We start from the raw sequence: 24,600 nt of genomic DNA, 5'->3' as shown, positions 1-24,600 counted from the left end.
TTATTTGCAGAATAGTGAAGTGAATTGCAAAGAATTATGTGAAACAGAAAGAGGGTGTGGGAGAAATGAAATAAATGAAGATACAAGGCTTTTAAAGGGTTACATGGGGAAATGAAGACATTAAATGCCACTTAATTTTAGAAAATAAAATTACAAGGTATATGATATGCTAGCAAAGTTCTGGATTATAGTAAGGCTTTCCAGGGAACAAGAAAGCTTGTATGGCTACTACCCAGGGTAATTACTGAATCAGTGATATTACTCAGAAAATAAAATTGCACATAATACACAGAACTTTCAAGCCAGTTTCCTTGTGCCACATTCCCCCCTGCCCTCAATCTCATTCTAGCCACTTCCTTTAAGTGAAAAAAAGAGTCACTGTAGCTTTCTGGAATTCTCTTCCATACATTCCAATGTACTTCCATACATTCCAAGTACATTAAAAAAATGAAAAAAAGTCATGAAGTTGGATGACAATATGATGAAAAATTATCTTACTCCTTAATTTTGCTATAATAGTTTGAAAGATGATAGTTCTGTAGAATGTGAATTGCAGTCTTACACAAACATACATCAGCATACATTCATACTGTTTAAAAAGAGAAGAGTTTTAGATAGAAAAGGAATGGAAAGATAGTCAACAGCAATAGTCAAGATATCTAGAAATAATTTTAGAGGAAAAAAGTATCTACTACTGTCTTTAAATACATTAAAATACAACAATTTTACGTATTTACTTTTCTCTCTTTTAAAAAATTACTTTAAAAATCTTTTTAGAAATTAAATCACTAAAAATAAATTTTTAAATAACTTTAAGATTATTTTTTAAATGTCATCAATTATTATTAATTTTCAATCTCCTGCTATTCCTTTTGGTAAGGGTAAGGTTTGAGAGGTTCCTCTCCTGTCAATTCATATTTTTATGTCTTTTACCCCTTGGCTGTTTCACCCAGGCTGGAGTGCAGTGGCATGATCATAGCTTACTGCAGCCTCAGTCTCCTGGGCTGAAGAGATCCTCCTGCCTCAGCCTCCTGAGTAGCTGAAACTAGACATGTGCCACCATACCAGGCTACTTTTTGCTTTGACACTGATTTTCTTTTGGATATATGCCCAGAAATGGAATTGATGGATAATAAGGTAGACCTATTTTTATTTTTTGAGGAACCTCCATACTGCTGTATCAATTTACATTCCCTTGAACAATGTACAAGGGTTCTCTCTTCCTCACACTTTGCCAACACTTATCTTTGATCTTTTTGGTAACAGTCATTCTAACAGCTGTGAGTGATGTTTCACTGTGGTTTTGATTTATATTTCCTTGATGATTAGTGAAGTTCAACACCTTTTTATGTACCTCTTGGCTATTTATCTTCTTCTGAGAGATGTCTATTCAGGGCCTTTGACAATTTTTAAATGAGCTTATTTGTTTTTTGTTATTGAGCTGTAGGACAGTCTTATACATTAACCCCTTACCTGATACATGGTTTGCAAATATACTCTTCCATTTCATAGGCTGCCTTTTCACTCTGTTGATTTTTTTTTTTTTTGCTACGCAGAAACTTTTGTTTGATGTAATTTCATTCATCTATTCTTACTTTAGTTGCCTGTGCTTTGATATCATATCCAAAAAATCTTTACCCAGACTCATGTCAAGAAGCATTTTTTGTTTTGTTTTCTACTAGCAATTTTATGATTTCAGCCTTAAGTTTTAGTCTTCAATTCATTTCGAGTTGATTTTTGTAGATGGTATGAGATAAAGGTCAAATTTCATTCTTCGGCATGTAGCTATCCATTTCCATTTTTGACAACACAAATGAGCCTCATCTGACTTTGAAGGGCCCTCCCAACTCCAGTGCACCTACAAAATATGCTGAAGTTTTGTGGCCACAACACTGCAGTTTAATTTCTCACACTTTAATCCTGCTTGCTTCACCTTTCTTTCTTTTTTTCTGTTTGGAGATGGAGTTTCGCTCTTGTTGCCTAGGCTGGAGTGCAATGGCGCAATCTCAGCTCACTGTAACCTCTGCCTCCTGGGTTCAAGCAATTCTCCTGTCTCAGCCTCCTGAGTAGCTGGGATTACAGGGATATGCCACCACGCCCGGCTAATTTTTCTATTTTTAATAGAGACAAGATTTCACCATGTTGGCCAGATGGTCTCGATCTCTTGACCTGGTGATCTGCCCGCCTCGGCCTCCCAAAGTGCTGAGATTACAGGCGTGAGCCCCCGGACCTAGCCTTCACCTTTCATACATATTGGTCACTGTGCACAACTTAAAAATCCTCCTGAATACACTTCTCAGAGTTTCAAAGTCTTTGCCTGGGAAGCTCAAGGCAATTATGGAGGCTGAGAAGTTCCACAATCTGCAATTTGCAAGCTACAGATCCAGGAAAACTGGCGATATAGTTATGGGCCTGAGAAATGGAAAGCTGATGGTAGAGATTCCAGTCTGGATCTGAAGACCTGAAAACTAGGAGCACTGAAGGCCGGAGAAGATCAGTGTTTCTTTTTTTTGTATTATTTTTAGAGACAGTGTCTCACTTTGTTGCCTCGTCTGGTTTTGAACTCCTGGGCTCAAGGGATCCTCCCCGCTGGGCCTCCCAAAGTGCTGGGACTACAGGTGCATGCCACCACATCTGGCTCACAACTTTACATGTCAGATAATCCAAGGACTCTCAAATTTCATTAACTGACTCTTCAACAAAGATCTCAGGATACATGTTGCTGACAGCAGAAAGTACATATACAAGAATTTCACTCTTTGGTTACTATGGTGCTTACTCTCATTTGGTAGGTGCCAGGTATATCTGAGTATATAAATAGGACAGATGGTTAAAGAGGATAAAGTGGTGCTGAAGAAATGTGATGAGCTAACTAACGGTTACTAATAATGGGAGAGGTAACTGTGGTAGAGGAGTGATTAGCATGGTCATCAGGAGGTGCTACAAATCTCATCTAACTTCACTGCTCCAATCTACACTGGAGCCCCAAAAACCTTTGCTGATGTAACATGCTAGTGCTTTCTGCTCTGTATAATGGACCAACTAGATGGGACTTTTCTCCAGCACTCAATTCATTTTCAGCTTAATTGATAATCAGATACAGACATATACTTGATCAGATTTTATAAATCCTGATTTTTGACGACAAACATTTTCAGGAAATATCATTTTGACAAGGAAAAATATCAAAATGAGGTGCTATAGAAGTCTTTATGAAGAATTATACACACATGTGAGAAACTGGTGAATTTGAAAAACTAACAAAAACCCATTTAAAGATCTCCATTACTGTTCAACAAAATTAAGGCAAATCTTATGTAAATATAAAATGATACATAAGGAAGCTGTGAACTATAATTAGATGGAAATATTCTGATTGATATTTTGGACACAACTAATCCTCACTTTGCCATTAGATAACATAGACTAAGGTGTCATGAAATCTGCATCTGTTCCTAGAAGCACTATTAAGAAAAGAGATAAAGGAAATGTCTGCTTTATAAGTTTATAGCAACTTTGCACATATCTAAAATGTTACAATTCAGATTCAAGAAATAAGCAAAAGGATAAAAAGGATTCAAGAGCAGCCAGTTTGCATGGACTTTATATGTGAAAGAGCTTCCTAGTGTACTCTTATTTTATATGCATATTCATATGGCAAAGTATTTTAGTTTCAAGGTCACAGAAGATTAGGAGCATTCACATCAGGGAGAAGGTTCAGCAAGGCACCCTCACAGAAGTCTGCCAGTCTTCACAGCCAAGAAATCAGAAAAGCTATAAACAGCTGGCCCGGCTGGGTGCAGTAGCTCACACCTGTAATCCCAGCACTTTCGGGGGCCGAGGTGGGTGGATCACCTAAGGTCGGGAGTTTGAGACCAGCCTGACTAACATGGAGACACCCTGTCCCTACTAAAAATACAAAATTAGCTGGGTGTGGTACGCATGCCTGTAATCCCAGCTACTCGTGAGGCTGAGGGAGGAGAATCACTTGAACCCAGGAGGCGGAGGTTGCAGTGAGCCGAGACTGCACCACTGCACTCCAGCCTGGGCAACAAGAGCAAAACTGCATCTCAAAAAAAAAAAAAAAAAACAAAAGCTGACCCAATAGCTCCAATGCTCAGCATTCAGACACTGTCTAGGAGAGTGATAAAGAGACCTCTAAATCCACAAAATGGCCTGCAAGGATCATCACGCTTGCTGAAATGAAGTGTTGTGAATAATAATCTTGGGTCATCTAAAAAAGATTAAATTATGGTCAGCACATGTTCTTTTAAAGTAAAGCAATGAAAATATTTTAGAAAATAAAAAAATAAAAAGGCAATCTGTCTTTTTGTGAATTTGATTAGCATGGATCAGGTTTTTAAAAAAACAATTTTTGAGCAACAATTTTTGGGTTCTCCACATATATACATCACCTCATTATTCCCTATAATGATCATATGTGATAGAGATTATTTTACATTCAGTAGTCCCTCCTCTCATTTATCAGATATTCAATGAGTGCCTTCTGTGTACCAGGCTGTGTGACAAGTCCCTAACTTCAAGGAACTTACAGCTTGATGAAAGCAAAAAAGATGAAGACACTGAGGCACAGAAAATTTAAGAGCAAGTTTCTCTTCTGTAATTTCAGTCATAGCTGTAGCTAACTTTTACTCAATAATCTTAGCATTTGGTTTCAAGGACCATCAGAATTCTAGAAGCAATGAACTTGAAACCAAGAATGTGTAAAAAATATTGTCCCACAAATAAATGGAAAGATATCCTGTGTTCATGAATTAGAAAAATTAATACTGTTAAAATTTCCATAGCACCCACAGCAATTTATTGATTCAATGCAATACCTATCAAAATTCCAATGAGATTTTTCACAGAAATAGAAAAAGCAATCCTGAAATTTGCATGAAACCACCTCAAATACTCCAATCTCGAGCAAAAAGAACGAAGCTTGAAGCATCATACTACATGATTTAAAAATACACTATAAAGCTATAGTAATAAAAACAGCATGGTACTGTCATGAAAACAAACATATAATCCAAGGGAACATAACAGAGAGCCCAGAAATTAATCCACATCTTTAGGGTCAACTGATCTATAACAAAGGTGCCAAAAATGCACAATAGGGAAAGGACAGCGTCTTTAATAAATGGTGCAGGGAAAACTGGATATCTACATGAGGAAGAATGAAATTAGACCCTTATCTCATACAATACACAAAATTCAACTCAAGATAGATTAAAGCCTTAAATGTAAAACCTGAAACTATAAAACTACTAGATGAAAAAACATGGGGAAAAAGCTTCTTGATATTGGTCGGGGAAATAATTTTTGGATATGATCCCCAAAACACAAGCAATAGTAGCAAAAAAAAAAAAAAAAAAAAAAAATCAATAGAATGAAGATGCAACCTATGAAATGAGAGAAAACATTTGTGAACCAATCATCTGATAAAGGGTTAATATCCAATATCCAAAACATATAGAGAACTCAAAGAACTCAATAGCAAGAAAATAAACAACCCAATTAAAAATGAACCTGAAAAGACATTTCTCAAAAGAAGACATCCAAATGGCCAACAGGTATATGAAAAAATGTTCAACGTCACTAGACATCAGGGAAATGAAATTTAAAACCACAATAAGATATCAGCTCACATCTGTTAGAATGGTTATTATCAAACAGACAAAAGAAAAGTGTTGGTGAGGATGTGGAGAAAGGGAACTCTTATACACTGTTGGTGGGAATGTAAAGTAGAATAGCTATTACAGAAAATAAGTCTGCAGCTTTCTAAAAAAATAAAAGATAGAACTACCATATGATGCAACAATCCCATTTTTGGGTATATAGCCAAAAGAAATGAAATAAGTATTTTGAAAAGATACCTACATTCTCATATTCATTGCAGCATTATTCATAACAGTCAAGATGTGGAATCAACTTAAGTGTCCACTGACAGATGAATGGATAAAGAAAATGTGATATATATATATATTTTATATATGCATATACAATTTAATACTACTATTCAGGGTTTACAAAGAAAGAAATTCTGTCATTTTCAACAATGTGGATGAACCTGGAGGACATTATGTTAAATGAAATAAGCCAGGGACAGAGAGACAAATATTGTATGATCTCACTTATATGTGGAATCTTAAAAAATCAAACTCATAGCAGCAGAGAGTAGAGTGGCAGTTGCCAGGAGCAAGGGGCAGTGGGAAGGGGGCGGCACAGAGGAACATGGGGAGATGTTGTTCAAAGGGTACACAGTTTCAGTTAGACAGAAATTCTGTTGATCTATTGTGAAGCATGGTGACTACAGTTAATAACAACATATTGTACACTTGAAAATTGCTAAAATAGCAGATTTTAAATTTTCTCACCACAAAATATGTGAGATGATGAATATGTTGATTAGCTGGATTTAATCATTTCACAAGGTATACATACATCAAACATCACATTGTACACAGTCAATGTATATAATTTTTATTTGCCAACTAAACCTTAATACAACTAGGAAAAAAATATTGTTTTGCTGTTCAGAAGAAGCTTATTTTATAAAGAAAACAAAATGAATATGGTCATTCATTTTCTGTTATAAATATAATTTCAAACATTCTCTACATACTTTTTATCTAATAAAACTCACTGGCCAGCTGGGTGTGGTGGCTCATGCCTGTAATCCCAGCACTTTGGGAGGCCGAGGTGGGTGGACCACCTGAGGTCAGGAGTTCCAGACCAGTCTGGCCAACATGGGGAAACCCCGTCTCTACTAAAAATACAAAAATTAGCTGGGCATGGTGGTATGTGACTGTAATCCCAGCTACTCAGGAGGCTGAGGCAGGAGAATCGCTTGAACCTGGGAAGTGGAGGATTCAGTGAGCTGAGATTGCACCACTGCACTCCAGCCTGGGTGACAGAGCAAGATTCCATCTCAAACAACAACAACAACAACAAAAAAACCTCATTGGCCTTGAAACGGGCTGCTGTCAGAATATGCAGTTGGGCATGGTAGCTCATGCCAATAATCCCAGCACTTCGGGAGGCCAAGGTGGGCGGATTGCTTGAGCCCAGGAGTTCAAGATCAGCCCGGACAACATGACAAAACCCTGTCTCTCCAAAACAAACAAACAAACAAAAAAATTGGCTGGGTGTGGTGAAGATCAGCTCGGACAACATGACAAAACCCTGTCTCTCCAAATAAATAAATAAATACATACATACATAAAATAAAAAACTGGTTGGGTGTGGTGGCACAGTCTGTAATCCTAGCTACTTAGGAGGCTGAGATGGGGGGACTGCTTGAGCCCGGGAGGTGGAAGCTGCAGTGAGCTGGGATCATGCTACTGCACTCCAGCCTTGGCAACAGAGAGACAACCTGTCCCCACCAAAAAAAAAAAAAAAAAAAAAAATATGCTTCCTGGATCCAGAAATCAATCCATCACTAGTGATTTAATCTGGAAAACTTGATGTCAACTGATTTTATAATTGGGGCAACCATGTATGTCTGCCTTTTATGATGGTAGTTTAGCTGAACTGAGTCTATGAAATAATTAGGCCCATGGTGGGGGAATGTGAAATCCTCCTGAAGCACTAGAACCTCTCCCAGCCTTCCCAATGTTAGAGAAAATTCTTATTCCCAGAAGTTTCTACCCTTTACTAAGTGATATGCAGTCCTTACAAGGCTCTTGATTTCCTCCAAAGTTAGAAAATACTACACTAGAAAGCTGGAGTTTCCTCTGGATGATCAATTTTTTGAAAAATACAAAGAATATTTTGTTTGGTTTTGGGCTTTTAATGATATGATGAGAAAACTAGAGATTCTCAGGAAAGAAAATGGGGAAACAGCACTGAAATTATTTTTATACATCTCATATTTGGCAGGCCTTCTAATTGGTTGACAAAGTAATAATTCTACCAATCTTCTTTCTAATATAAAGATATAAAACAAGAAATAATTTTAGATATTTTATCCTTTTGGAATATAAAAGACAGATAAAGACATTATAAATCCCACTCAAGTTTAGAATTAACAAATATTTCATTTTGCATTTTTTAGGTTGCTTTTTGAATACTTTTGAGTTCAATGATGATATTCATCCCTTGCTTACCACATACCACCACCCTCACAAAGGTTTTCAAAAGAAATCCAATTCAGGTAAATGATAATTGATATGGGAATTATCAGAATCGAAATATCAGAAAGCAGCCACACAATATCTTACATTGCCAAACAAGATAACTGTGACTAAAAGCGGAAGTTCTCTATTTTTAAAAGTTTTTAATATTATAATACTAAAGCTTGAATTTTAATAGTCTGATATGAGTATCTATGTATTAAACCATTCAGCCACTCATCCTTCTATTCATTCATTCAACCAAAACACAGTGTTTTACAGAGCAGAGGTCGTCCCTACCTGATGGGCTCTTGGACCTGTGAAGTGGAGCCTATGGGTAGAGATGGGACAGTCTTCTATTCAAGAAGGAACTTTGGTTTAATACATGAACTTTTTTGGCAGAACATCAATGACATCCTATCCACTGCTTCATCCAATATTCAAGAATTGTGAGTCTTCTCTCAATCAGCAACAATAAATGCTATATTCCATGATCTCAACAGGCTTTATAGATATAAATTGTCAGGTATTTAGTTTATAAAATTAAAACTGGAGGGAAGAAAGAGAAAATGGAGTCCAACTCCATTTTGGAGGAAGATGGCATCTAACTAGTCCTCTGGGTATTTTAAATTATATTTTTTTATTAAGTTAGTCTCTAAAAGAAAACATACAATGCAAGTACTACTCAAGAAACACACTGGGCATGGCACGATGTTGGGAGGAGGTTTTTAGGTTTTGGTTGCTTGATACTCAATAGATCAACACGTGTCAAGTTCTACAGAAAGAGAAACATTTCCCTGAGGAACAAAGAATTCCTAAGTTCATAACCTACCTCACTTTTACAGAAAGTGTATCAAATATAGACATCCTTCTTACTAATGAAAGATCCAGAACCATTAGGGAAAAGTAATTTGCTGTCATGAAACGTCTCCTTTGTCTCTGTCGTGCTCAATATCAGAAACTTCAATCTTCTATTATCACAGACCACAAGCCCTGGTACCATCCTTGCACCACAGAATCCTGGGTTTGTACTTCCTAAATTGTGTATTTTTCTATTTCTTCTATTAAATAACTGTGTTTTAAAAGGGGCAATTATTTGTAGACTATGACTCAAAAGAAAAACTCTCAGCTGGGCGCGGTGGCTCACATCTGTAATCCCGACACTTTGGGAGGCTGATCATGAGGTCAGGAGTTCGAGACCAGCCTGACCAACATGCTGAAACCCCCACCTCTACTAAAAATACAAAAAAAAAAAAAAAAAAAAAAATCCGGGCGTGGTGGTGCGCACCTGTAATCCCAGCTACTCAGGAGGCTGAGGCAGGAGAACTGCTTGAACCCGGGAGGTAGAAGTTGCAGTGAGCAGAGATTGAGCCACTGCACTCCAGCCTGGGTGACAGAGGGACACTCCATCTCAAAAAAAAAAAACAAAACAAACAAACAAACAAACTCTCAGATGATATAGAATGCTTTAGCCAACATGTATAGAAACATGTTGAGGAATGCCAGATTGTCACCAAATACAACTGGAAGTCACTGCTCTTAGCTGGATTCTCTGAAGTAAGCATGGTCCTTTCTAAATACCATTAAATATAATAACTTCTCTACTTCTTGGAGCTCTAAAAGGCAAAATTGAGGACAATAGCTATAAAGAGGCAGGTTTCTTTCAATAAGTGTTTTTTGACATGTAAATATACTCAGTTACATGCCTTTTCTCTTGTTTCCAAACCTCCCCGCTCCCCCACTCATTTTTTTTCCTTCCATACAGAACACAGTATACTACTAAGGACAATGTTGTGGGAAAAAAACATACCGAGAAATCACAAAATTTGATAAAAATAGCAATACTTTACCAAATGGAAAATTCCATCAAATGAAATGTGGCTCCAATCAGATGACTTACCTAAAAATAAGAGAGACAGAAAGAAAAAAGTGAGAACTTGGTATGGTACTCAACTCTCAATATACTAGTCTGTAAAACACATGGTAGATATCTTAACAACTGATGGACAATCCAAAACAAACAGAAACTATACCAGATCAGGAAACACCAATTCCTTTAGAAACAGTAACTAATGTTAGAAAGGAAATGGTAAACATGGAGCAAAAGCAATGGTGAAAGAAAGTGGTATTTACTTTCAAACCACTTGGCTCTCATACATATTTTAAGGGGTCAGTTTTGAAAATGTGGACACGTATACATATAAGGGCTACAGCTAAACCATGCATTGCACTCTCTTTCTTAAGACCTCTGGTTACTAAGAGAGAGACGATCAAAGCTGCAGACTTTCAAATATCTTTGCCTCCTATGACTCAAGAAAAAGGTGCCAGTGTATCATGTGCTACTGTAATTTCCTCTGTTGATTTTCTCTCCCCTTAACACTTAGATGTTTTGGCGGTTTGCTTTTTTATTTTCCAAAGTGAAAATGATTGATGTTCATGAAAGGTGCCAGATTAACAACCTGGGGAAATTAAGAGCTTGGTCTATCAAGTGAAAAGGCTCAGTGTAGTGGAGGTGACGAAAGTTTCCCCTATACTGTGCTTGCCTATGTACATTAGCTCTGACCCACAGTCACCCCAGCCCTCTAGTCTTCATGGTCCATTAATGTCTTTGACTGCTCAGGTTCCTAACAGGAGCAGACAGTCTTGTTTCTGCTTTTAATGCTATCATTATTATTACCACTACTGCAAACTCTAACTCCCTCAGTGAAATTATGGGGAAATTTATATTGCCTGCCATTTTGTTTCAGGACAACAGGAAAATAAATTGAACTGAAGATAGATCTTATATTCTTGGTAATACTGTAGATTAAAATCCAAGAATTTCTTCAAACAGGAGGCAAAGTTTTGAGTGATCAAATTGAAACAGGCCTCAGTAAGTTCAGTCACCTGCACTCAATTTGAATTCTCATTCCGGAATATTCTAATATTTAAAGGCCAAAGAGGCTTTATTTTTTCTTTTGAGTCTACTGCAAACCAGTCATTTTTATTATTTATTAGCAACTATAGTAAAGGTTTGGGTGGATGTTGAGGCTAAAACTATCATTACATATGAAATCTGAAAATCCATGTCAAACAGAAAAAAGTTTCTTTCCTATATTTATGAGTGTTCCAAGTTTCTGAACTATGTAGGCACTTTGTAATTATTAATTAATCCCACCCATGCCCAGGAATAAAATCACTTTGCTGCATCTAGTCAGATAGCCAACAACTGCTTATTGATGACATTATGCTATTTCTCCGTGCAAAATACAAGGGCCAGAGCAAGACAATACTCCTCCTAGTCTAGAGTTTATAACAGTAAGAGAAGCAAGGCTAGCAAACATATGCAAAACATTAATGGTACAATGAAGTACAATGCTGAATGTTGCTCTGTAATAGACTTATAATTACTTAATAATTATTTGGAAAGATCATAGTATTAACCACATCATTGTTTCCTGTCTTTGCTATTGTCCTTCTTTTTGTCAAAGACTATATTCTTTGCAGCTAGAGTAGATTTCCATCTTGACATCACCAACACTTCCTCTAAATTCTAATCTCTAGAAGTCCTGGAGAATGAGAATTGCAGGATACCAATGACTACAGCAAACACATGGTAACACTTAGATGAAGGGCACCCTGGCTGCAACTCATGAAAATCTTGGAAAATTTTAGTTTGGGGAACTTTGGCTGTTTTTTTTCTTTGCCTTGCATAGCCTTTATCAAGCAAGTCCTTATGGTATTAAAACATTTGGCACTGGTTCAAGTCTATGCTATTGCTGGCAGGGAATCTAATTGGGAAGCAGGGGTGGAGTAGTTAACCTTTATCAGGAATGACCTTAAAGTTATGGAAAGGCTCCTTCCTTCCCACTGCTTAGTAGCCTTACTGAAAGCTTTAAACCCAGATGTGAGAAAAGAGAATGTCTCCAAGAGCAGCAGCAATTTATTGTAATTATGTTAGTACAAACATTAGGAAGGTGGAAAATGTTACGCCATCTTAGTGGAGGAGGGAAATACTTCGTGTATAGGTCCCAGGCAAGGTTGTGCTGGGGAAAACAACCATAACCTGTAATTCCCAGGGAGCCCTCAGTTTCCAAATTTGCAAGAAAATTAGGAGTTAACTATTTTAAAAACTAGTAACTATATGCAATGCATTACCCAGTGGGTGAGAGACTATAAGAATCTGTTCACTAACAGACACCAATAGACACCTGTCTGTACTCCCTCAGTGGCTGGCAGTGGCCAATTCCCTGTTGCCACTAGACAACTAATATATTTTTTCTATCAGTACTATATCACAATTCGTAACAGTGGCAGTCAAAGCAACAAGGCCCATTTTGCCTACACGATACTCTAGCTTCCATCACTGACACACTTTTTTGGTTTAAGGCAATTTAAAGGGTGACCTTGAAATGCAATTAGAGCAAAATCTGTACACTTTTTGGGCCAATTCTGGGCCTCTATGTGCCTCAGTCACCTAACTGAGAGTTGGTTTTGTCCCTGACTCTCTTCTTCATTACATAATGGATCTCTTACTGTTTCTCCTGACTAGACTTTTGCATCTTTCATGATTTGATTTCTCTCATTTCATCTTCTCATTTTTTTTGTGGTGGGAGATATACAAGCAAGGATTTCCAGAATTTGATATTTCATACAAAATGCATTAGTGAGCCATGGCAAAAATCAGTTTTGTGGGCAGATACATCACCAAAGCTCTCCTCTACATGGACTAGTTTTCTAGTCAAATAAAAATGTCAGGAAATAAGATATTTTCATCTCAAAAAATACAAGATAAAAAGAGTATGTCTGAGAGACTCAAATCATTTACTTTCATGGTCATGAAGAGAAAATAGAAAAAGTAATAAAAGCCTTAAGAACAGAAAATGACAGGTGATTTCTCCTTTTCTTCCCATTTCAAACATTTACCAATAAATAGGCTAATGAATGCCAAGGATGCAAGAAAAAGCGAGTCAGAAAACTGCAGGCCACAAGATGGTGTAAACCTCATGTGGAAAATACCAGCTAAGGCACTAAGAAAGCCAGTAAGTAATGAAAGATTTATACAGATGAATATGCTCAAGTTTTGGACAAAGAGTACACAGAACAAGACCAAACAAAAATACTTTTTAAAACAAGTTATTTTTTATCCTTCTCAATGCACATTAGAGATAGTTCAATTTTAAAAGCTTGCAGTGGTTTAGTAATCAAATAGCTTAAGACAATGCACGGTTCTACCCATCAAGAATGCTTGTTTACTTTGGCTGACATGCCGCAATTATTAATTTACTTATCTGATTCAAAACAGAGTAAGCTCTTAGTTTTAATTTCTTAACTTAAGTAGCAAACTCTGGGAGTCACCATGCTAAGAGCTGAGTGCAACCCAAGCTGGAATTTTTTTTTTTTTTTGGAAAGAAAAGATGTAAGATAAATGAGCTGAATTCTTCTCATTCCAAAGCTGAGTTTTAACAGTACTAAACAAAAAGAGTAAAACTACAACTTCTGGGATTTGAATGATAGCCTTCATGACTATATAGAAAAAATACTTTTTTTAAAAGGAGACTTTGGGGCAGAAAATTGTAGATGATAACCTCATGAAAAGCAGTGAAAGATAGGAATCAAATTTATCCATTTATGGGTAGTAGTCATGATAATTGTGGGGAAGGAGGAAAAAAGGGTGTTGGCAAAGGTATTCAAAGGAAGTACCTAACTATTCCAGTCATGAAGAAATCTGGAGATTATTTAGGGAAATGACTTGTACAAAGGAAACAATTCAAAGACAACAAAAACAAAATTTAAATAAGAGCCAAAGATCACATGAGGGCTGGGGAAAACAGTCTGGGTTAGTTTCTGAGGTTATCTTAATGGGGTCAGCCTGTCTTACTGCCCCAGCCCCCAGAAACCACCAGTATACCTACCTGCATCCCACAGAGTTTTATAACTGCAACAAATTTTACCCAGAGATCTACGGCTAAGGGCTTTCTGGTCTAATGCTTTAGGGCTTTCCAGAAACCTCTTTTCTATAAAACTTCTATTCCACTTCCTATCAAACTGCCTTTCCCTTCTCTACCATTCTCCATTCTGGTTCTGGCATGTGTGGATTGAAAAAGCAATAGTGGAGGTGGGAATGAATGGGGACACAGCTGTTCTGTGGCAAAGAGATGGTGGGTAGCAAGCAGCTGCATTTTGGAGGATTAGGATCTTGGAAGCCAAAGAAAGCTTCTTCCAAGTTCTCTCCTTTCAGTCCTTTTCTCTCTTGGGCAATAATAGAAATTCCACAAAACACACAAACTTTCTGAATTCACAACACTCTTCCTCATAACCAAGTGTGTTTATTATGACTGCTAACATTTTCTGTGTGCCTTGTATTTAGATTTTTCTAAGAGTTTCAAAGAGCCTTATAAATTTTCATTAAAACAAATATTTCTGGCTATATTTTATAAATACAATTTAACTTTAGAATGATTGGAATTCAATTTGTTAAAAGGTTATTCTTGTAAAATTTGGTTTATTACACTACACTCACTTCTCCTAAACCAGGGTTCTTAAAATCTAGACTTCATAAGAATTCTCAGGGATGCTATAAATATGGATTCATATTTAGTAGGTCTTCGGTGGAACCCTGGAATCTACATTTTTAATAAGCATCCAAGGAGATTCCTATACAGTGGGGGTAGAGGGACCCCACTCTGAGATCCCATCCTAATCTGAACCCCCTAACCTCCCAGCTTCACCTTTTTCAAGACAGCCTGTTTGAGTGACAGTAGTCAAGCAGTCACACTGAATATTGAGCCAAAAACACAAAGTGAGCAATCTGAGAAAAAGAAAATTATCACCAACAACCTTTCATTTTTAACAATACAAGGTGCTATACAAATACAGGAAAGAAAGGGAGGTTTCCTGGTTGTAACTCCACTTCCTTGAGTAAGACAAGGTTTGGTATTATGAATGAATTAGCTGGCTTTCCTATTCATAAGAGTTGAACCTTTACTGGCTTTCTGGTTACGTCCTGCTGCATTCTGGCACCCCCTTTCCCAGCATGATGACAGCCTTGTAGAGCCAGCCTCGATTTCTCAAACTGCAAGCAAATTAGAACCTAACTACTTAGAAAAGTAATGAAAGTGAAATCCAATATCTAATGGGTATGAGGCTATGAGAATCTGCTTGCCAACAGACACCAATAATTATCCTGCCTCTAATCTCTCAGTGGCCAGATTTTCCCCACCTGCCCCATAGGGGGAAACTCAAACATTAAGAATCTCAGACTAGCTCGGAAGCCAGAATTCATTTTGATGACATTATGTGCTTCCACTTTTAAACCCACCAATCCTACCTTTTAGGTACTATCACTACCTAGTGCCAGTTCTCATTCCCCAACTCCCACCTATGGTGCTCTCTCTTCATGAAGCCATCCTCTTTTGGTTTCATGACATCCTGTTGGCTACTCTGTTCTGATGATGATGATGTTTCTTAATTCCTTGTATTTTGGTTTTGACCTTATAATTGACTACAACTATTCTTTCAAACATCACCTGCAGCTAAATTTAATGGGATTTTCTTAATCCTTTTTCTCCACCACTCTGATGGGTGACCTTATTGGATTTTTCCTTCTGTTGGTTCTCCTCCCTTGGTTTCAGTGGCAACACAGTTCTCTTATGAACACAAGGAATATTTGATCTGCTCAGTATTAATCCTTCCAATCTGTCACAATACACAGAGAATAGAAGATATGTTCAGCTACCATTATACACAATGTTCTTGAGCCCAAGACAGTTTCAGTTCACTCTAAAAAAAAATCCCCTCCTTGATTATATGCACCCACTATCATCCAAGCTGCATTTTACTTGGAGTTTAGGTTTCTTGGAGAATATGTAAGGGGGAAAAAACCCTCAATTTATGTCAAAATTACCTTGCAAATCCCCTAGGAAGGCATCATGCAGGAAGCCAATACTGTCTCTCAGTAGGCCTAATCAAGGTGGATTTTGCCTCCAGTTTTGGTAACCATCTGAGTAAGGCAAGATGCTTACCCTGAGAGAGGCATGTGGGAACAGACATGTACAGAAAAATCAATATACATCGTCCATTTCAGGTTCATTCCCAGGTGTAGACTCATTGAATACAACCTGAGAAGACTCGTTTGCACAATGTAAATTTTTATGCCTTCTCTCTTTATATTCATTTGCTGAGCAGGTATAGTTGAACTCATGCAAAGTTAGTGTTTGTATGATACAACTTCAATGTAGAACTTATTGGTTATTGCTCAATAAATATACATATGTCTATGCTCTTGACTTTTAGCATCTCAAGGGTAAACAAACAACAGAGGCAGACACTAGATCAAGTATGAAGATCATAGATCAAGTATGAAGATGACCTTAAGAAAACTGGAGAGTTTTCTTGCAAAAACTTCTTGAGTACACAAATCAAAGATACTTGTGATGCACTGGAAAAAACACTGTACTTAGTGTCAAGGGACTGAGATTCTAATTCCAATTCTGACACACATTAGCTAAGTCACCTGGGCCATCTACAAAATGGATACAGAGAGTAACTGCTTCACAGGGTTGTTTTGAGATTCAAAAGAAAAAATGCATGTGAACGCATCTATCATAGTCACTTGCACATGGTAGGCACTTGCTACAGGTTTATTCTAGGTGAATTTGTTAAACTGAAGCTAAGAAGACAAAACAACCACGTAAGGGAAGAAAACCCTGACAGTGCTGGGCATACGGCAGGTGCTATGTAAGTATTTACTGAACTACACTGAGACAGAAATCAAGCTGGTTTGACTGAGTCAATGTGTAACTTGCCAGTTCTAACATTCTTTTATTTTCTCCACATGGTCATTGGTACGAAGTCCACTTATAGCTTCATAAACATGGGCTTACAACAAAAGTGCTTCTAACCAGATTTGGCAGGAAAAGGAGAGAAACACAGGGTGAGGTAAGTGTGAGGCTACAGTGCTGAATAATAGGGATGGCAGTACCTCAGTATGTGAGTCACACAGACATCAAGCAGTACACAGCTAGAGATAATTCGCAGGTAAATGCTGCACAATCCATTACATCATCCCTCCTCTGCCCTTTCTTCATCAGTCTTGTCACCTGGACTCTGATGCAACCCAGCAAGAATGTCTGATTTGCAGACAGCAGAGAGAGCTTCAGAACACACACATACTCATCAGAGAAGGCAATATGAACCCAAACTGAAGTTTCTGGTATTTCCTTTTGTTTAAATCATGCTTTAGAGGGGAAGTCATAGGGGTAGGATGTATAACTAGAGATCAAGCCACCTGGTCTAAGGCCTAAGGGACTAGGCTCCATTATTTTGGACAAGTCACTCCAGGTCCACAGGCCCCATTTCCACATGTACAATTAGATGAGCTTCAAGGTCTTTTTCAGCTGTGTAATTTCATCATTAAAAATTCAGGTCAATCACACCCATATGATGGACAGACATGCATTTGGTTTTAAAAGCTAGGCACAAAATCAGCTTTACTTTTTCTCAGCTATCTAGGTCACTCAAATTTTAGGCTACTTCCATCCTACTCTGAATTACTAGAAGAGTGTGTACCTGTGTACAAATCTTGCAAAAGCAAGTAAGCAGCAGCAGGCAGAAACTGGTGGTTCTAGAAAATGTGAATATTCACACCTGAGATTATAGAGATACTCCAGTCTAAGCCACAGAAGCTTAAAAGCAAATGTGTATCAGGAGATATAATGTATAAAGACCTATCTTCTGTATGGACAATGTTTTGAACAACAAGAAGTTTTGAAGGTACAAAAAATTCATAATAATTCATAACTTAAAAGAGATGCTCTAACCTAACTCTAAACCAAAATCATGATCAGTCTGTGCGTGATTTGCCCAGCAGCTTTTAAGCACAACACCATCAGCTCCAAACAAGGAAGAATTCATTAGAGACACAGGCCTGTACGGGAGGTGGTCAGTCCCAGTGAGCTTTGGGCATGTTTTCTACTTGCAGTGGCACCGCGCTTTTCCAGAGCTGCAAACAGTCAGACACGCATCACCGGCAGATTTGTGATGGAATCTCCAGAGAGGGGCATTTCCAACAAAGCTTCAGAATGGGGGGGATATGGACAAGTCCACTGGAGATGAAAACCAAATATCTCGTTGTGCTTCCCTCATAGCCGACACCGTGTTGGGTCCCCGACCTTCTATGCTAAGCAGCTCGGGGGAGGGTAAGTTGCCCCACCACACCTGGTGCAGCATTCAACAAGACACCCATCCCTTTAATTATTCAGCCAAATGATTTATGAGGCTTGGCAGCAAAGACTTGGCAGACTGGTTTAAATTCAAAGGACCCAACCTACAGGTATTTTGAAAACCTTGGCCACATCTGCAATGTGTACTGCTTCTTTTGGGAGGGGAAAGAAGAGAAAGGGAGAAGATGTGGCCTGCCTGACAGGAAGACAAGACCCAACTAGATGGAACATGTCTTCCCACTCCCTCCCCACCCTGTCATTTAACAATGTTCTGGTTGACTTTCTTCCTACAAAAAGCAATCAGACAGAGTTTTAAAGATGTAAAATCCCAGAACCACCAATACATTCTCATACACTGGGCTCAGTTGGGTTGTTCTGATTGATTATTGATGGTACAATCTTTTTGATCAACTAGGGAAGTGGTCAGTCAACTTTTTCCCTAAAAAGCCAGATAGTAATATTTCAGATTTTGTGGGCTATGTGACCTCTGTCGCAGCTACTCACCTCTGACACTGCATCACAGAAACAGTGATAGATAATATGTAAATGAAGGAGTACAGCCATGTTCCAATAAAACTTCATTTACAAAAACAGATTAAGGGTCTGAATTGATCTGCTGGTCATAGTATGCTATTAAATAGGTGAACTGAGATAAAGTGAGAGGGTATGGCTAGTACTACCAAATTTATCACCACTTAACCCTATTTAAATCTAAGCCAATTTTGGGAGGACAGCTAACCTCTAAAATAACTAAACTGCATTAATAAGTAGGCACAATCATATTTTTGGGAAGAATGTGTGTGTGTGTGAAATATAGAACAATTCAAAGGGAATTGAACAGTTTTAAAAAATCTATCACCCAGTAACTAGGTTATCTTATGGAAAACATAGTTGGCATTAAATCAAGGAGCTACTCTTACAAGTGTCTTGCCGTAGGGCAACTACGGGCTTTGACTACACATTTATATACAACATAGTTACTGAGTAATACATTTGTTAAAGTGTTCAATTATTTGTAAACCAATCTGTATGTTATTTGTGTACACATTTCAATATGCTTCAAACAATAAACACCAAACTGTAAACAGTGGCTACTCCTGGGGAATACGGGTTAGAATTTTTATTAATTTTTTTAAGAGACAGAGTCTTGAGCTATCACCCAGGTTTGAGTGCAATAGCACAATCATAGCTCACTCTGGCCTTGAACTCCTGGGCCCAAGCAATCCTCCTGCCTTGGCCTCCCAAATTGCTGGAATTACAGCCATAAGCTACTGCGCCTGGTCAGAATTTTCACTTTTAGGAGTATTGTCTGAATTTTCACTTCCCATCAAATTTTCACCTGTTTTTACCCTTTCTTCTAGCTCCTTCTCCCCTTCCTTGATTTGGCCTAGCAGCAGTCACACATATTACTAGATCTACAGCTGACAACATTCACACAGCAGCTGCCAATAAATATATGATATTCCTCAATTAGTAGGCGGGACGGATAACAAACAAGAAAACAAATACACAAGTTATTTTCAGGTTGTAGTAAATACTTTGAGGGACAAGGTGATAGAGGAGGCCCCTCTGGATGACTTTCTTCCTACAAAAAGCAAGGTCACTGGACAATATTACTGAGGAGGTGATAATTAGATAGAGACCTGAAGGATCAGAAGAAGACAGGAAGAAATATTTGTGGAACAAATTCCAGGCTAATTGTAAAATGTTCTGGTCTTGACTCTAGGCCAGTGTTTCCAGTCCTGATTATATATTAGAATCAACTTGGGTGCTTTCAAAAAATAGCGATGCCTGGGCCCCATTACAGGCAAATAATACTCTGGAGGTGGAGTCTGGTATTTCTTTTCTTTTTGTTTTTAAGCCAGGGCTGAGAATCACTGTTCTAGAGTCTAGAGATATCTTTATGTCAACACAAACAGAGGCCCATAGTCCAATATGGAGGGAATTGGACTATGTGTGAAACTGAACTATTAAATTTTAGCATGGCATGTTTTGTTTTGTTTTGTTTTTTTCTTTAAATGTAGCAGATTAACTGGATGCACTGTTTGGTGATGTGATGAAGCCCTGAGGAATCTCCCCTTGCCATTGAGCAAGAGACCATGAGAAACAACCCAGGGCTTTTAATTGGGACCTTTTGCCTGAACCTCTGGCAAATCATAAAGCAATGAACCATCAAGTGACAGGCTTCTTTGATGTGTTTAGCAAAGCACTGACTGAAAAGCCTACACCCCGAGATCCTCTCTGACAGATTCAAGACTAACAGATTCAAGACTCACTGAACCACAAGAAGAAGTTCCCAAGGCAAGGATTTAGCTTATACAGTGTAAGGATATATATGTTCCCATATTCATGCACCTCCCTTATCTAACTCTAAATAAAGTCTGTTGATAATCTACTAAACAATTTTAGGCAGTTGTTGCAATTTCCTTCCAACCACTCACTCACTCATCCATCCATCCAAAATACAACTACTATTGCACACCGACTCTATACTTACGACTCTGATGCAGGGAATATACACGCCTTCCATTCCAGTGGGGCAGAGAAACACAGTAATAATCACAAAAGAATGTGAAATGTGCTATGAGACAGTGCCCCTCTTTTTCCTCCTTGCTACAGTGAGAGCTTATCACACTTTCTAAAATTTGCTTAAATATGCTTCCTCACCTAGAGATCATTAAAAAATAAAGGCTGCTTTACTCAGTATCTTCAACACTAAATACAATTCATGGCATAAAACTGGCATTCAACAACTGTAAATTGAATCAGTAACTGAGATATATATGATGGATATAGGTACACAGTACAAGTGCTTATGGGAGGCATAGAAGGCTTCACAGAGTAGCAATGTCGAAGCTAAGTATTAAAGAATAAACCAAAAATCTTGTGGTGGAGGTTTTCTCTGGGTGTGTGCTTGAACTTTATGCCAAAGATAGTGGAGAACTACTGAAAATTTCTAGTTGGGGGAAAAGATTAGGTTAGAGTTTCAGAACCATGGCCGGGCACGGTGGCTCACGCCTATAATCCCACCACTTTGGGAGGCCAAGGCGGGCGGATCACGAGGTCAGGAGATCGAGACCATCCTGGCTAACATGGTGAAACCCGGTCTCTACTAAAAATACAGAAACAAAAAATTAGCTGGGGCATGGTGGCATGTGCTTGTAGTCCCAGCTACTGGGGAGGCTAAGGCGGGAGAATGGCGTGAACCCGGGAGGCGGAGCTTGCAGTGAGCCGAGATCGAACCACTGCGCTCAAGCATGGGCAACAGAGCAAGACACCATCTCAAAAAAAAAAAAAAAAAAAGATTCATCTCTCTGGAAGCACTGTAGAAAGTGAATGTGAGTGTGGAGAAAAGCAAGTAAGCTAGGTGCATGGAGACTAAGATACTGCAGCTGCTGGCAAAGATGGACTCAGAGTTCATTTATTCTTCTTGGGCTTACGTCTCCTGTGCTCAGATCCCCTCCTTTACTGTCACTGTGAGAGAAATTATTCTGTCCTGTTCCATTATGTGTATCGTTAAGTTAACAAATATTTTGTGAAACAAGGTGGAGATATATACATACCAGTCAATTAAATAGAGTGGGAGAGGGAGAGAGAAGTTTTAGCTTTCTGCAAGAATGACAGGAGGAGCCATTAGCCAAACCACAGACTAGTGCAGGAGAGGGCTGCTTAGGCAGAAGATAATGAGTTCAATTTAGGCATTCAAGAGGAGGAGCTTGTTAGGAATCAGCTGGAAATAATGAATAGAGCTCAGAAAGTGTGAAATACAAGTTTCGGAACTGGAGACATATATGTCATTGATAAGGCTGGTGGTATGCCATTAAACTAGCACTCAGAAAAAATGAATAAATATATAACTAAGGCTCTAATCTACAGCTTTTGTTGATTTCCATGGTGTAAATACTCCCATCTTGGTCAGTTTCAAGCTACTGACACAAGGACCGTTGAAGAAATAGTTGAGAAGAGATATGCACAACTGGTTTTTAGGATGTGGCTCCAACACACTGCTGACTGAAGCCAAGGATGAACAAAATTATCCAGCAATAAAATGAAAAGTAAAGAGAACTGGGAATAAAACCCAGGGAACTATGGACATTTAAGAAATGGAAAGAAGATGAGCCAGCAAAGGGAGCTTGAGAAAACAACAGTCATAAGAATAGAGGAAAAACAGAAACAAAAGGGGTCACAGAAGCCTACAAAGAAAGAATTTCAAGATGCATAAACTGGCCTCTGGTGTTAAATGCTGTTGAAAGGTGGAATGAGATAAATGAAAGTAGAAAAGTGTCCATGGAGTGCCTATGAGGATGTTGGAGGTAACCTTTGTGATGGCGATGGACTTCCATCCATTCACCCACCCACTCATCCATCCATCCATCCATCCATCCATCCATCCATCCATCCATCCATCCATCCATCCATCCATCCAACATACAACTATTATTGCACACCTACTCTATACTTAACGACTATGATGCAGGGAATATACATGCCTCCCATTCCAGTGAGAGAGAAACACAGTAATAATCACAAAAGAACGTGGAGTGGTGGGAGGCCAAGCGTGGGTGAGGAATTAATGGGTGGTGGACAGGGAACAGATCCCACTGGAGGAATGAAAGGGAAGATACAGGGAAATGGCTAGAGGGGAAATTGAGTAGAGGCAGAGGGGTGTTGAGGGAGCTCCCCTCTCACCTATCCTTGTCAAAGTGGGAAGTCTGAGCATGTTTTTAAATTGAGGGGGAGATGATGAAGAGAAAAGGGGAGACTGAAGATACACAGTGTAGAAGGCCCTCTTACAGATGTCTGTCCTAGAGGAAATCAGCAGTCATGGAATTAAGATGGATCACAAACGAAGTAAATTCACCCTAGGAAGGAGAAGGAACTCTTCTTTCTCTGGAAATGGGATACCAAATTGTCATTAGAAAGACTAAATTTTGAGTTTTGTCTTTCTTTAATTAGCTCCAAAATACCTGCATTTTTCTCCTGCAAAAGTGGTACAACCCACAAGTCCTATTTCCCTACTTCCCTTTACCAAACTGTGCTTGGTAAAAATCTAATCTCAAAAATGTACATTCTTTGAGTATGTATATATAGTTTACCCCACTCAAAGAATGTGTTGGTATACAAACATTTAAACACATGCAAAATGGTTTGCTACACCAAACATTTAAACTCACTCTATTTAAAGATGTTTCCAATGGGCTACCCTGTAGTTAGAAAACATTCCAAGAAAGACATTTTCAGATCTAAATTAGGGATATCTAGGATAGATTTATCCTTTACAAATAGCTACTAATTTATAGAACGAAGTATTAGGTTGGTGCAAAAGTAATTGCAGTTTTTGCCATTAATAACTTTTCAGATGGTAACAGATCTTGCTGAGATTAAAAACTCTTTTAGTACACTATGATTCTGAATTTCCACACCAGTTAACTGGTTTTAACTCACAAGTTAAACTAAACACTAGTTAACTTGTGCTTCCACAAGTTTTCCACACCAGTTAACTGGTTTTAGCTCTATGCTCTAGCAGGAACCTGAAATGTCTCTTCTGAATAATTTTATTCAATTTGATCTTGGTTCTTGATGTAGAAATCCTGAGCTTACATTTGTAAAGCAGATTATCTTCAAAATGCATTATACTTTAGTTTACATTTTATTAAGGTTTGTGTAATAAGAGAGTGACTTATGAGTTAAATTGCCAGATATTTGGTATTTGAGGGAAATCAAAACTCTATTACCTCATGCTATTCTTATTTTATCTTTTCATAAATATTCTTTATTTTCATAGCTCTGTGTACAAAGTTTTTAACTACTAATAAATCTGCTCTATTATTCACTTCAGAGGAAGTGACAGTAAGGATCACTGAAATATTCTTTTTACTTTTTCTGGAAGCGCTTTTGTTGGTTTCTCTGCTATCCTTCCCACCCTGCCCCCACCATCTATTGTGAATATTACTGGTGAGTCAGGCTCTGGCAAAATTGAAAAAGCTTCCTACGTATTCTAATGTGTAGCCAAGATTGAGAACCAGTGGGGTATCAGAAAGAACAATGGACTTGGAAGACTTAGCCTCAAAATCTGGATTTGTCCCTTAATGGTGACATGTGACTCATTTTCCCAACAATACACTTGTGAGGATTAAAAAGATAACATACAGCCATTTCCTCTAGGTTTTCTAATTTGTGAGCATATAGTTGTTCATAATAGTCTCTGGTGATCTTTTATATTTCTTGGTATCAGTTGTAAAAAATGCCTCCTTTTATCATTTCTGATTTTTATTTGG

The 24,600-nt window shown here is 38.1% G+C and overlaps 2 protein-coding genes across 4 annotated transcripts in view; one reads left to right on the top strand and one right to left on the bottom strand.

Annotated features, from left to right (window-relative positions):
* The window catches only part of CMSS1 (cms1 ribosomal small subunit homolog), a 370,501-nt gene that overhangs the window by 163,924 nt on the left and 181,977 nt on the right, over window positions 1–24,600 (bottom strand). The window contains exon 1 of one of the 3 annotated variants that reach the window (XM_054482993.2): window positions 9,971–9,994. The exons of the other annotated variants lie outside the window; for them this stretch is intronic. The gene's annotated coding sequence lies outside the window, so the exon portion shown is untranslated. Of the gene's footprint in view, window positions 1–9,970; window positions 9,995–24,600 lie in introns of those variants that run through there. 3 annotated transcript variants of the gene reach the window in all.
* LOC129033868 (filamin A-interacting protein 1-like) overlaps window positions 1–24,600 on the top strand; it is a 219,553-nt gene that overhangs the window by 94,198 nt on the left and 100,755 nt on the right. The window lies entirely within an intron of this gene.

Source organism: Pongo pygmaeus, chromosome 2 (assembly GCF_028885625.2).
Source record: "Pongo pygmaeus isolate AG05252 chromosome 2, NHGRI_mPonPyg2-v2.0_pri, whole genome shotgun sequence".
Taxonomy (NCBI): Eukaryota; Metazoa; Chordata; class Mammalia; order Primates; family Hominidae; genus Pongo; species Pongo pygmaeus.
Note: the sequence above shows the minus strand (reverse complement) of the source record. Positions and strands in the feature narration are given on the sequence as shown.